General features: G+C 28.8%; 1 pseudogene; it reads right to left on the bottom strand.

The window, feature by feature from the left end:
- Positions 1-11,384: 11,384 nt before the first annotated feature.
- Positions 11,385-12,671, bottom strand: LOC117215466 (annotated as a pseudogene).
- Positions 12,672-12,980: the final 309 nt, after the last annotated feature.

Below are 12,980 nucleotides of genomic sequence, written 5' to 3'. Positions count from 1 at the left end.
ATATAAATTAATAAAATTAATTTACAAATTTAGTTTAACTGCTATTGCTGGCACTAAATTAATCATTATTTATATTTTTTTCTAAATTTAACTTTCATTAATTATTTAAATTCAATTATTAAAATAAAATAAATTTTTAATTTTAAATCATTATTTATTAATACAAAAATATAATTAATTAAAAAATCATTATAAAATTTATTTTATATTATTAATATTATTAATTCTTTTAAAATCAAAATTTAATATGCAAATTACATTAAATATAATTTTTTTATTAAATTATCTTTATTTTTAAAATATAAAATATTTACATATTTATTTATAATACGCGCATACACACACATAATATATATATATATAAATACATTTATTAAAATATTATTAATTTATATTAAATTATTTTTTTATTAAAATTTTAATTAATAATTAATTCTTTAAAATATTTTATACACACATATACACTCATATATATGTAAATAATATATATATATATATATATATATTTATATTCATATTTATATATTTTTTATCCTATTTTTATCTATTTTTATTCTAATTTAAAACTTATTAACAATATTATTATATATATTTTATTTATAAAAAATTTAATTTTAATTAAAATTTTATTCTCTCCGTTTATTACGACCCAAGGCTTACTGTAGGCCGCGTTCCTAACCGTCGCAAACAGATCGTCTTACATGACCGTCGAGATGTACACAAAGTAGCGATAAACGCATAGTTGTCGTCAAGCAGCGAGTTCCAGAAACATCTATTCGCCTTCGGTGCGTTATTTTATCCGCATAAAGAAAGAAGCTGGTATACGTGATCATAGGCGCGAACGGTGGCGTGATCCGAGCGTAGTGGGGGTCGTATCTCAGAGAAGACAAAGGACAAAATGGAAGGGCAGTCAGTGGCAAATGAGAATTCAAACGGGATGCATCGAAAGGTTCAGACGAATAAAATCAAAGTCGCTTAGTCTAACGAATACATCGAGAAATATCATAAAATCGGGTCAAATTACTGTAACAAACTAATTGTATCATCGTTAAATCATTTGTGACGTATTCATTATAACTTTAAATATCGTTAAATATACACGTTTATATTAACCGTGTTAATTCAAAGTTAAAATCATTTGAACTATCTCTGTTATTCTAAACGAAACAGGGGAACGACTAATTCGCGGGGTCGATTATCATAATCGTAGCAAAAATTTACGTCTCCCGCTCACACGTTTCCCTCGCGATGGCGTCTCTACGCGAACGGTCGTTCTCGATTTGGTCCTTCGAGCCGGATCACGAGTATTGGACGATCAAGTGAACAGAGATACAGCAGTAAATCATACAGTGCCACATGATCACATCATCATCATCAGCATCGCAGCAACCGTTAGCGGCAAACCTCGCGCCGACAACTAGAGGGTCAACTTCCGCAAGGAAATGTCTTGCACGTCAAATCAGACACACACGGTGACGAGCAACGTTTCAATTCGCGACAACAAGGTATGTTCGTTCATTGTATTTTCTTTACAATCCGCTATAACATTTTTTTCATCTTTATTTTTACACTGCGATTTAAGACAAGAAAAATGATTGAAAGTTTCTTTTGTTCTTGTTTCAAATCATTTTTCCTTCTTAAAAAGGATTTTAAGAAAGATGGAAAATATATTTTTCTCAAAGTATGATAGCGTTTGTGATAGATCATGTATGATCTTGTCCTTTCTTTGCAATGCTATATCTAGTGTCCTTAAATGTTCCATATCTTTTCATTTACTTATACTCTCATCTTATTCTTCTGGTCTGAAAGTATAACTGTTACAGCTTTTAATGGTGTTTTGTTTTTATCTCTTGAATATGAGGTGGAATGGTGTAATAGGTACTGAAGTACACTAGGTGATATTTAACCAATAATGTTTATTAAACAGATAACAACAACTGACAATTTGCAAATAACATCGGCTGATTCTTAACGATTATTATACTTACTTGATTAGGAAAACAAATAATTGAATATCCATATACAAATTTAAATATATTATTTACATCATTATATTTTATATATTTAATTTTATCATTTTTTATAAATAATATTTGAGATGTATTATTAAAAAAAAATAATTAGTTAATGAACTTGAATAAGTATATGACTTGAAATCATATTATAGAAATAAAATTTTCCATTAACTTTAAATAAACAATTATCTAATTATAAATTAAAATTTAATTATATAATTAAATTATTATAATTATTAAACATAAATAATTTATTTAATTTAAATCAAAATTAATTATATTTACATTTTTTTTAAATTTTAAATTTATCTAATAAATTTATAATTTATTTAATAAAACCTATAAATAAATTAAATATAAAAAATAAAAAATTTAATTTATATATATATATATCTATAAATATATATATGTATATAAATATTTTAAAATTTAAATACACATAAATTTATATATATATATTTAATGTATTTAAATACACACACAAATTTACTTATTTATATTTATATATATATATATATATAAACACAAACTTACTAATAATATTAATATATTTATATAAATACATACAAATTTATTAATATACACACATATTTAAATATAATTTTTAAAATAAAATTAATTTTTAAATTAATAATATTAGTTAGAAATCAATAAATAAATATTAAATAATTTATTTATATATATATAAATTTAATAAAAATTAATTTTTTAATTAATTAAATTTATATAAACAAACTTATATATTTAAATATAATAATTAAAAACTTAATCTATATATATACATATAAATTTTTATAATTTTTAAATTAATAATAATTTATTATAAAAAAATTTTATTAAAAATTAAATATTTTTTTAAATACAAATTAAAATACTATCAAAACAATAAATCCTTTTATTAAATAAATTAATATTAAATATATTAAAATTAACACTAATAATTCAACCCAACATATTATTATTAATTTATCATATCGAATACGAGGTAATACACCACGAATTATAATTAATAAAATTAAATGAAATAAATAAACTAAAATAAAACTAAATGATCATCAATTTAATCCAAAAAACATTATTGTTAATAATAATCTTATAAATATAACATTTAAATATTCAGATAAAAAAAATTAATACAAATAATCTTCTATAATATTCAACATTAAATCCAGAAACTAATTCTGATTCACCTTCAATCAAATCAAATGGAACTCGATTTAAATCAATTAATGCTCTAATTATAAAAATAATATATAAAGGATATATATAAAAAATATATATATATTATATTGAAATTTTATAAATATAAATAAAGAATAATTCTCAATTAAAGTTATTAGTAAAAAAAAACAAAAATAATAAAATTTCAAATGAAATTATTTGAGAAACTGAACGTAATGAACCTGAAATTGAATAATTACATAAAGACACTCAACCAATTATTATAATTGGATAAACCATTAATCTCAAAATTAATATTAAAAAAATAATTCTATAATCAATAAAAAGAAAAGAATATATTCAAGGATAAATAAATCATAATATTAATGATAAAAAATATAATTATTGGACTATATAAATATAAATTATTAAAATTTAAAAAAAAATTCCTTTGATATCAATTTTAAAGCATCTCTAAAAGGTTGAAATAAACCTTTAATTATTAATTTATTTGGACCTTTTCGTAATTGAATATAACCTAATATTTTACGCTCAAATAAAGTTAAAAAAGCCACTCTAATCAAAATTATAAATATCATTAATAAAAAATTAAAAAAAAAAATTATTATATATTATAATTTTATTATAATTTATTTAAATTCTAAATTTAATGCACTAATTTGCTAATATAATCAAAATTATTAATTAAAGTTAATAATATAATTTAATTAAAAATTATAGTCCTTTCGTACAAATAATTTATTTATTTTTATAGATAGAAACCAATCTGACTCACGTCGATTTGAACTCAAATCATGTAAGATTTTAAAAGTCGAACAGACTTAATTATTAAACTTCTGCATTTAAAATTTATCTTAATTCAACATCGAGGTCGCAATCATCTTTATTAATATGATCTTTAAAAAGATATTACGCTGTTATCCCTAAGGTAATTTATTCTTTTAATTTATAATACAAGATCATTAATTATTCTTTAATTGAAGTTTATATTTAAAATAAAGTTTTATAAATTTACTAATCCTCCCAATTAAATATTTATATTTAAAAAATTTAAAATCTAATATATGTAAATATAAAATTCTATAGGGCCTTATCGTCCCATAAATATATCTTAGCATTTTTACTAAAAATTTAAATTAATTATATATATATATGAGACAGTATATATCTCATTAATTCTTTCATTCTAGTTTTTAATTAAAAAACAATTGATTATGCTACCTTTGTACAGTCAATTATACTGCAGCCATTAAATAATTAAATCACTGGGCAGATAGACTTAAAATTAAAATCAATAAGCCATGTTTTTGATAAACAGGTGAATATATTTAATTTGCCTAATTCCTTATATATATATATTTCAAAATTTATTAAAAAATAAAAATTTTAAACATAAAATATTACTAATATAATCATTATTCTTAATTTAAATAAATTATAAATTATTTTTTTTAATAAATATATATTATTCAATTTTATATAAATTTCTTAAATTTTTAAAATAAAATTATTAAATTATTAAGTATTTATTAATAAAAATTATTACTAAATCAATATAATTATAATATAAATTTTTAAATAATAATAATAATAATAATTTAATTACATATTTAAATTTATAGATTATCCCATAAATTTTTTATATAAAAATAAAAAAAATTATAAAATAAATTTTTTATATTTTTTATATATAAATTAAATTCATTTAAAAAAAAACTAGATATAAATATAGTCGATTAACATTTAATTTCTAAATATATATTATAATTTTTTATTCAACAAAAACATAATTAAATATTTAACTCTTTTTCTTTCGAGAATAATAAAATTATTAAATTATATTAATTAACCCTGATACAAAAGGTACAAAATTTATTTTACTTATTTAATTCTTCAAAATTTCATTCACATTACTAAATCTATAAATCATTATATTATTTCATAAATTATTACTTTAACAATTATTTATTATACAACTTTACAAAAATATAATTTAATAAATTTTAAACTAAAATATTAAATTTATTATTTAAAAAAAAATTCAATTTAAATAATTTTCATTAAAAATGAAATATTATAAAAACTAATTTTTTATCTAAAAACATTTTCCAATATTTTTACTATGTTACGACTTATTCCACAAATGAAATTGACGGGCAATTTGTACACTTTTCAAAACTATTTTCAAATTAATTAATTTATTAATTTTACTTTTGAATCCTCTTTCAAATTAATATTAAAATATAATTATTAAAAAATTAAATTTATTATAACTCATCAATTCTTAAATATACTACGTTTTGATTTGAATTAAAATTTTTTATTAAATTTTTATTAAAATTAATTTTATATAATAATATACAACAATACATAAACATCTACTTAAGTTTATCTTATCGTGGATTATCAAATTAAACCACAAGTGGCAGATAGCGCGGAAACAATGTATCTATGTGCTGAATCAAAAGTAAAACTTTTTTATTTCTAATTTCTCCAAAATTAAACTTTTACTAATATATTTGTGATGGTAGCTTTACTTATTGATATGTATTTAATTATCATTTACTCAGTAAGCAAATATGCTCCAAATTATATCGTGCTTGGTCTTATCTGAATGAGAAAAGTGTGACAAATATGTTGGTAAATGATTTCATTTACTACAATGAATCAAAAATAAAAAGTATTTGATTTATGAGTTGAGGGTCTCAGCTTGTAGGAAGTTTTTAATGTTTGCGTAATGTACGCCTAGTATAGGTGCTCACATAAACGTTGCACTTCATACTACCATTTATTGACTTACAATGTAACCATTCCTTAGACTATGAACTTACAAACTAGTATAGGGAGGCCCGATATTGTATTATGGATCGCTGACATTTTAGGAGGGGGAAGAAAGAGAATAAACGTATGAGATATATAATTACGTATATATGATTACACAATTGCAGGGACCATTTTCTTAATTTAACTGTGTTTGTATAACTGTGTTTGTCAATTCACATCAGAGACCAGGCCACACACCGCGGGCAGGATGGCGCCCAGATGTCTGCACATCCTTGGCGCGTGCCCTCAGTAGTCCTAAGTACCCACCAGGGGTATTGGAATTTTCATAGTTAAGGTCCTTCAGGCCAAGCGAGTATCTCTTGTCTTAGATTTCCTTTTACGTTTATTGTTTACTACGGGTTAACAGGGAAAGTAGGTTTTCCTCGCGTCTGCTATGTTGCGTTAGCAACTTTCTCACGAGGGCGGCTAAAACCCTTCCTGGTCCACCAACCGTCTTATTATCCAATCGGAGAAAGATGTCTACTCCCCTCACTTCCTTAACAAAAATTATCATCAACAAGTCCGATAGTCCCGTGTCCTTAGACACACCCATCCCTAGCTTTCCCCAGACACAGTATCGTCAGTAAAACTTCACTTATTCCGTATCCTTAGAATAGTCAACATATCTTTACCGGTCTCTATCCTCATAACAGTCGCGTACTTAACGTATCAGTGTAACTAGGTTTTACATAAGGTGATTGGAGTGAATTGTGATTTGTGTGTGTTAATTCAGTGTGTATTTCATTGTGATTGCTGAATTCATAATAAAGATTAATGAAAACAAAATTAATAGTTGTGTTGCGACTCAGCTATTTTATTTTATCGTCTAACCCTCAAGTTTACGTGACATTTGCATTGTTCTTTTGTGATCTTTGCTTACAATCTTTGGTTCATTTACTAACTGAACATACGGTTTTCTTATTGCTATAATTTAATTTTCTACGGTGGTTAGCCACCAATATTTATCTTTATTGTCTTTGAGTGTCTCACTTAAATCTACGGTTGACAATTTATACATAAGTCTTATATTGCTATCCTTATGGTCTATGTCGCTATCGTACAGTATTTTTTATTATTACGTTTCTGCTGTAGTGATAGAATAATGCTAAGTTATTATTGTTTTGGATTAATTTCACGCTATCTAAACAGGTGAAGGATTCCGGGGGGAAATAACCTGTTTTTTGAACGTGTTTATGGTATAACGGGTTTGACTATAGATTGTGGGCGACGATGAAGTTTATGATTATTTTGTGTATCTTTGACCAGTGGTCTGACTAATTTAAGAATGAAGAATCGATATGGATTAATTTGGGCTCTTCGTATAGCTTGTGATTTGCTATATTTGCTAAATTTCAATTCTGGCAATCTATATATTCCTAAACATGCTTGTGATGTATTTTCTTTCAATGATCCTTAATTTTTCCGTGGCGTTGACACTTACATTGAAACAGATTTAACGACCATACATTAGAATGGTTGGTCTAATTAGTGTTTTGTAGCAGTGAAGTTTTATTGATCTGTGCGAATCTTTCGAGTAAGGTAGTCTTATGAGGTATAAGAAGAATTTATCTGCTTTCTATAACTGTGTCTTTATGTTGTCGTTGTGATTTAACCCGAAGTTTAGTTGGACTCCGAAGCATCTAACTTTGTTTGCATCGGAAAATTTTCCGTTGATATTTTCTGTTGTATGGAAGAATATTTTCGAATTTATTCTCACGTCGTACTTTTCTTTTGAAGTTTTTGAAATATATGGACTGAACGAGATTGTTTCACATTTATGGGTGTAGATTCTTAGCTTCCGTGTTGGAAAGCGTAATTTTCTACTTTCTTGACTAGGTCTTGCAGCTGGATTTTTATTTGTCACGGTTTATTGTTTCTGATGTAATTAACATATCATTTACGAATGCTATTGCTGATTTATTATTTTGATTGCCGTTCTTGTTCATGCCATACATTTATAATAGGACACTAAACATGGATATTGAACAGGATAGGCCGGTTTACCGTGTCTTACTGTAGATCTCGATGCGTTTGGTCCGTTTGCTTGATCCCTCTGAGGGGTAGAAGTATCTATCATTTTCTTTTTAATTTTTCCTTTATTAAACGTTCTTATTTGTTTCTACAAATACTTACATTTTTGTATCATTTGCTAATTACTATAGCATGGGGATTTCTGTGCTATTACCCATAATAAAAAAAAACAAAATAAAATAAGGAAGGTTATTAACGTTTTAATTAGAATGTATGGGTGTGTGATTTGTTAATAATTGAGGATGAGTAAGGATAACTATTATCATTATTCTTATCATTATCATTATCATTATCATCATCATCACGTTCATCATCATTATTATTATCATTATTATCATTATTATCATTATTATCATAATTATCATTATTATTATTATCATTATTATTATCATCATCATCATCATCATCATCATCATCATCATCATCATTATTATTATTATTATTATTATTATTATTATTATTATTATTATTATTATTATCATTATTATTATTATTATTTTCTGTGTCCCTTGGTTCTCCTGTTATTTCTCATTCTTCTATTACGTGTCTCAGGTCTTCTTTCTTTTTACATAGCTTGCATCTTTTTTCTCCCTCTTCTTTCCAGTATTCCCTTGATTTAGTCTCGTTTCCACATCTGAATCTTGCTAATATTTTTCTGTCCTTCCACTTCATCCTCCCTTCTAAGTATTTTGCTAACTCTTCTTTGGCGATTTTTCTATAATGTTTGTCATATTTTGATTCCCTTATCCTTTCCCCCCTCTCTTCTGCTTCTCTCTTTCTCCTTTCTTCTATAATTTGGTCTAGTGTCATCTTTTCTTGCTCTTCTCTTACTTCCATCTGTGTCCCTCCATTTCTCATCCTTTCTAGTCCCTTCTTTCTCTTTCTTGCTCTTTTCCGTTATTGGCCATTTCCCCAGTTTCTCTCTCTTTCCTTTATGCACTTATTTACTAGTTCCTTTTTTGACTCTATGGCTTTCCCTTCATACCTTGCTGCTCTTCCTAATACTTTTTCTTTGATTTCTGTTAGCTTACATTCTTCTATCGATATATAATTCGGTGTTGTCATATCTAAACCTAAGCTCCATTTCACATATCTTCTTTGTATTCTATCCAGCCTTTCTTCCATGTTCCAGCCTCATACCTATGCTCCAAACAGCGCCACGTTCTCTACCAGCGTTCCAAACATCTTCATTCTCCTCTTGTTGTCCTGTTTGGAAATTTTTTCTTCCACGCTCCATGTTTTCTTCATTGCTTTTCTTGCTCTCTTTTTCCTGTCTTCTATGTGTTTCTCATCACTACCGTTTTTTCAGTAGTATGTACCCTAGGTATCTTATCTCGTCCACTTCTTCTAATTCTCGTTCTCCCCCTTTCCATTTTCTTTGTCTCCTCTTGTTCTTTCGTTTTTTTCGAAAACTACACTCTTGGCCTTTTTCGTGCTCAGTTCCAATTCGGTTTCCTTTAAAAATCTTTCGAATCTCTTTAGCATTTCCTTTAGCTTCTCCTCTCTATCAGCCATCAGCACAATATCGTCTGCATATGTCAATGACCATACCTTTCTTTCTCCTACCACTATGCCCCCCCCCCGACTTGTCCTTTCCTTAATTCTTCTTCCAGCCCCGCCACGTAGATGTTAAATAACGTAGGGCTCAACGGGCATCCTTGTCTGACTCCCCTCACTGTCCAAAATTCTTTTGTGTTGTTATTCTTGATTCTTACCACATTCTTTGTTTCTGCGTATATCTCTTTATTCCTTCTGGTTAAGTTTTCGTTAATCCCCATTTTTCTCATTTTCTCCTCCAATTTCTTTCTGTTTAGCCTGTCGAACGCCGCTTTTAAGTCCGCAAAGCAGGCATGTAGTTTTTCTTTTTCTCTACTCAACTGTTTGTCTATGGTTTATCACAAATACCGCGTCTTTCTTTTCTGAATCCGAATTGGCTCTCTTTCAGTTTGTTTTCAATCTCTGCCTTCAGTCGTTCGTGCAGTATCCCTGTATGCTGTATCCATTAATGTTACTTTTCTGTAACCCTTCCCTGCTCTCTTGTCGCTCTTTTTATATATCGGACATGTTTGCTCCTTTTTTCCAATCTTCTGGTATCCTCACCCCATTCCATATTTTCCTTAACAGAGCCCATAACGCTTCACCCACTTCCTTCGGTGCATACTTCCATACTTCATTTTCTAACCCGCCTTCCCCCATTGCTTTCTTCTCCTTCAAGTTTCTTAGTTTGTATATCACCTCTTCCATCTCTATATATTATCTTCTCTCTCCTCCATTATTTTCTCTTCTGCTCGATGCTCCTCTTTTTTCCTGCCCTCTTTGTGCTCTGTTCCTTCTAAAATTTCCATAAAATGATTTTTCCACTCTTCCTCGCTTATTTCATATAATCTTCATCTATATTCTCTCTTCTTCTTCTGTATTTATTTATGTATTTCCACGCTTCTTGTTCTGTTTTGATCTTCTTGATTTTCACCATTTCTTCTTCTTCGTATCTTTCCTTTCTTTGTTTGCACCTCTATTTGAATGCCTTTTTTCCTCCATAAGAGCTTCTCTACTGTATTTTCCTTTCATAAACTTTGTCACCTTCCTTCTCATCTCTCTTTTACTCTCTTTTCCTCTCTTTCTATTCCTTATCCTTACTTTCTTCTTTTGCATTGCTTCGTTTATCTTCTTGTTGATTTCTGTCCACATTTCCGCTACTGTTCTTCCGTTGCAGGTCCAGTCTTTACATTCGTCCAAGTATTTTTCCACACTTTTGTTTGTCCATTCCCTCTTCTCCTTCTCTTCTTCTTCCTTTTCCTCATTTTTTTGTAATTCCGCCCCCCCCCCCCTATTTCTATTTCTAACGGCATGTGGCCTGACTCTGTTCTTTTTCCTATTTTCATGTAAATTATTTCTTCTGTCGCCTCCTGATTGCCAATCACGTAGTCTATTCAGTAATAGAAACTCAGTAGTTTCCTCTCTCGCCAATATAGGTCCGCTCCTCTCCTTCTTTATCGCTGCCATTGATTATCTTTAGCAGTGTTCTTCCTTCCACGTTTATTGTCTTGTCTTTTGATCGTCTGTTTTTTTCTTTCCCTACGTCCTCGTTTATCGACCCTCCCTCTTCTCCCGTTCTTGCGTTCCAGTCTCCGCCGATGATCACCACTTCCTCTTCTCTTCCATCTACTCTTTCCTCTATTTTTTCCATGTCCCTTATGTATCTTGATTATAAACCATCATTATCCTATACGTCTTGTAATTGTATATTATTTTTCTTCCAACTATATTATCACTAATTCCTTTATATCCTATTTCTCTTAGGTTTTTATTTATATCCGTTATTATTCTTCCCTTTGCTCTTCCTTTTTTCCTTACTGTCATTGCTGCCCTGCATTTCCAGTCGAATTCTTTGGGTAGTCTATATTTTAACTTTTCTCTTTTGTCCTTACTTATTAGCCCTGCTACATTTCAGAAGCACGTTTTCATCCCCATTGTAGTCCCCCCTCCTGTTCCTCTTTTTTCATTTTCCTTCCCCTCTCTTTCTTTCTTCCTCCAGCCTCTCTCCGTTTTCGTTCCACCTGTACCATTTGTTCTCTATTGTTAGTTTCTTGTATCCTGTCCTTACATATTCGCCTTGTTCCATTCTTTCTCTGGCTACCCTTCTTATGTGTTGCTTCCCATCCCTTTCTTTTTTTTGTCAGATCATCGTCCATGTATACACCCTTTTCCCATTTGCTTTTCTCCTTCATTATCCTTATTTTTTCCTCCATTGATTTCATCGTTGCCACTATTATTGTGTTCTTGCCCCCCCCACCCCACCTTTATCATATGTGCTTTTTCTACTTCTGCCCCTATCCTCATTTTTTCGTTTATGAACTCCTTTACTGTCTCTTCATTGCTTCCTTCGTTCCAGTCCACTCCCTTGATTACTATGTTTCTTCTTCTTTCCTCTCTCTCTGCCCTGTCCTGATCCTCACCAATTCTTCTGATTCTACCTAATAATTCTTTCTTTTCCCATTCCCACTCTCCTTTCTCTCTGTCTGTCTCTCTTTCCCTTCTTTCCCTTCTTTCCCTTTCATTTCTCTCTTCAGCTCCTCCACTTGCTTTTCCAATATATATATATTTTATTTCCTCGATCATTGCCTCGAATCCTCTTTCCATTTTCTCTATTTCTTCCACCACTGCCTCCATTACTTTCTCTCTGGCTGGTGTCTCTTTTTCTGTCGAACTGTATTTGTCCAGTGTATTTTTGAAGACTGCGTTACCAGTACTCCTTGGTCTTCCCCTGTTTGTCGCCATCTGCCGTCTCCCTACCTTACTTTGTTTTGCCGCGCTTCTAGCCTCCTAACCTCTTCTTTTCTAGTTTTTCTTATTTGTAGCTTTCTCTCGTTCTTGTCTCCTTTTTCGCTTTTCTTTTGCCTTCTCCTTGTATGCTCACTCTTTATTTTCCCTTCTTCATGCCTCTTTATGCTTCCTGTTCCTTTTTCCCTTCACACTTCACTTTTTCCACAGAGATCTCCGTCCGTGTGTTACCCTCGGCCCGAACCGAACCGAAAGCCCAAGTAAGGATTACTATTTTTGGCAAGCGAGTTTATGTAATTGTCCATTTTGTCGTGATATGCTTTAGAGAATTTTGTGTGCACTTAGTATCGATGTTAGTATAGTTGATTGGAAGGTTTCTGTTTTCTTCATATTTGATTTGGCAACCATGCCCCATTTTTGTAGTTCATAAGACCAGGCTGCATATGTCCGATTTAGATTTTCTTGCTACGAGCTACATGGAATTTCTGATTAGATGTAAGTGTTCAGTTTTTTCTTGTATGTGTTTCTTCCAGTTCAACTTATGACCCAGATGTAACTCATATCAAATTTAATTTATATATATATCTATAAATATATATATATATATAAATATTTTAAAATTTAAATACACATATATTTATATATATA

The sequence above is a fragment of the Bombus bifarius genome, unplaced genomic scaffold (assembly GCF_011952205.1).
Source record: "Bombus bifarius isolate JDL3187 unplaced genomic scaffold, Bbif_JDL3187 scf7180000009636_frag, whole genome shotgun sequence".
Taxonomy (NCBI): domain Eukaryota; kingdom Metazoa; phylum Arthropoda; class Insecta; order Hymenoptera; family Apidae; genus Bombus; species Bombus bifarius.
The sequence above is the reverse complement of the archived record's forward strand: the minus strand, read 5'-3'. Positions and strand labels throughout refer to the sequence as shown.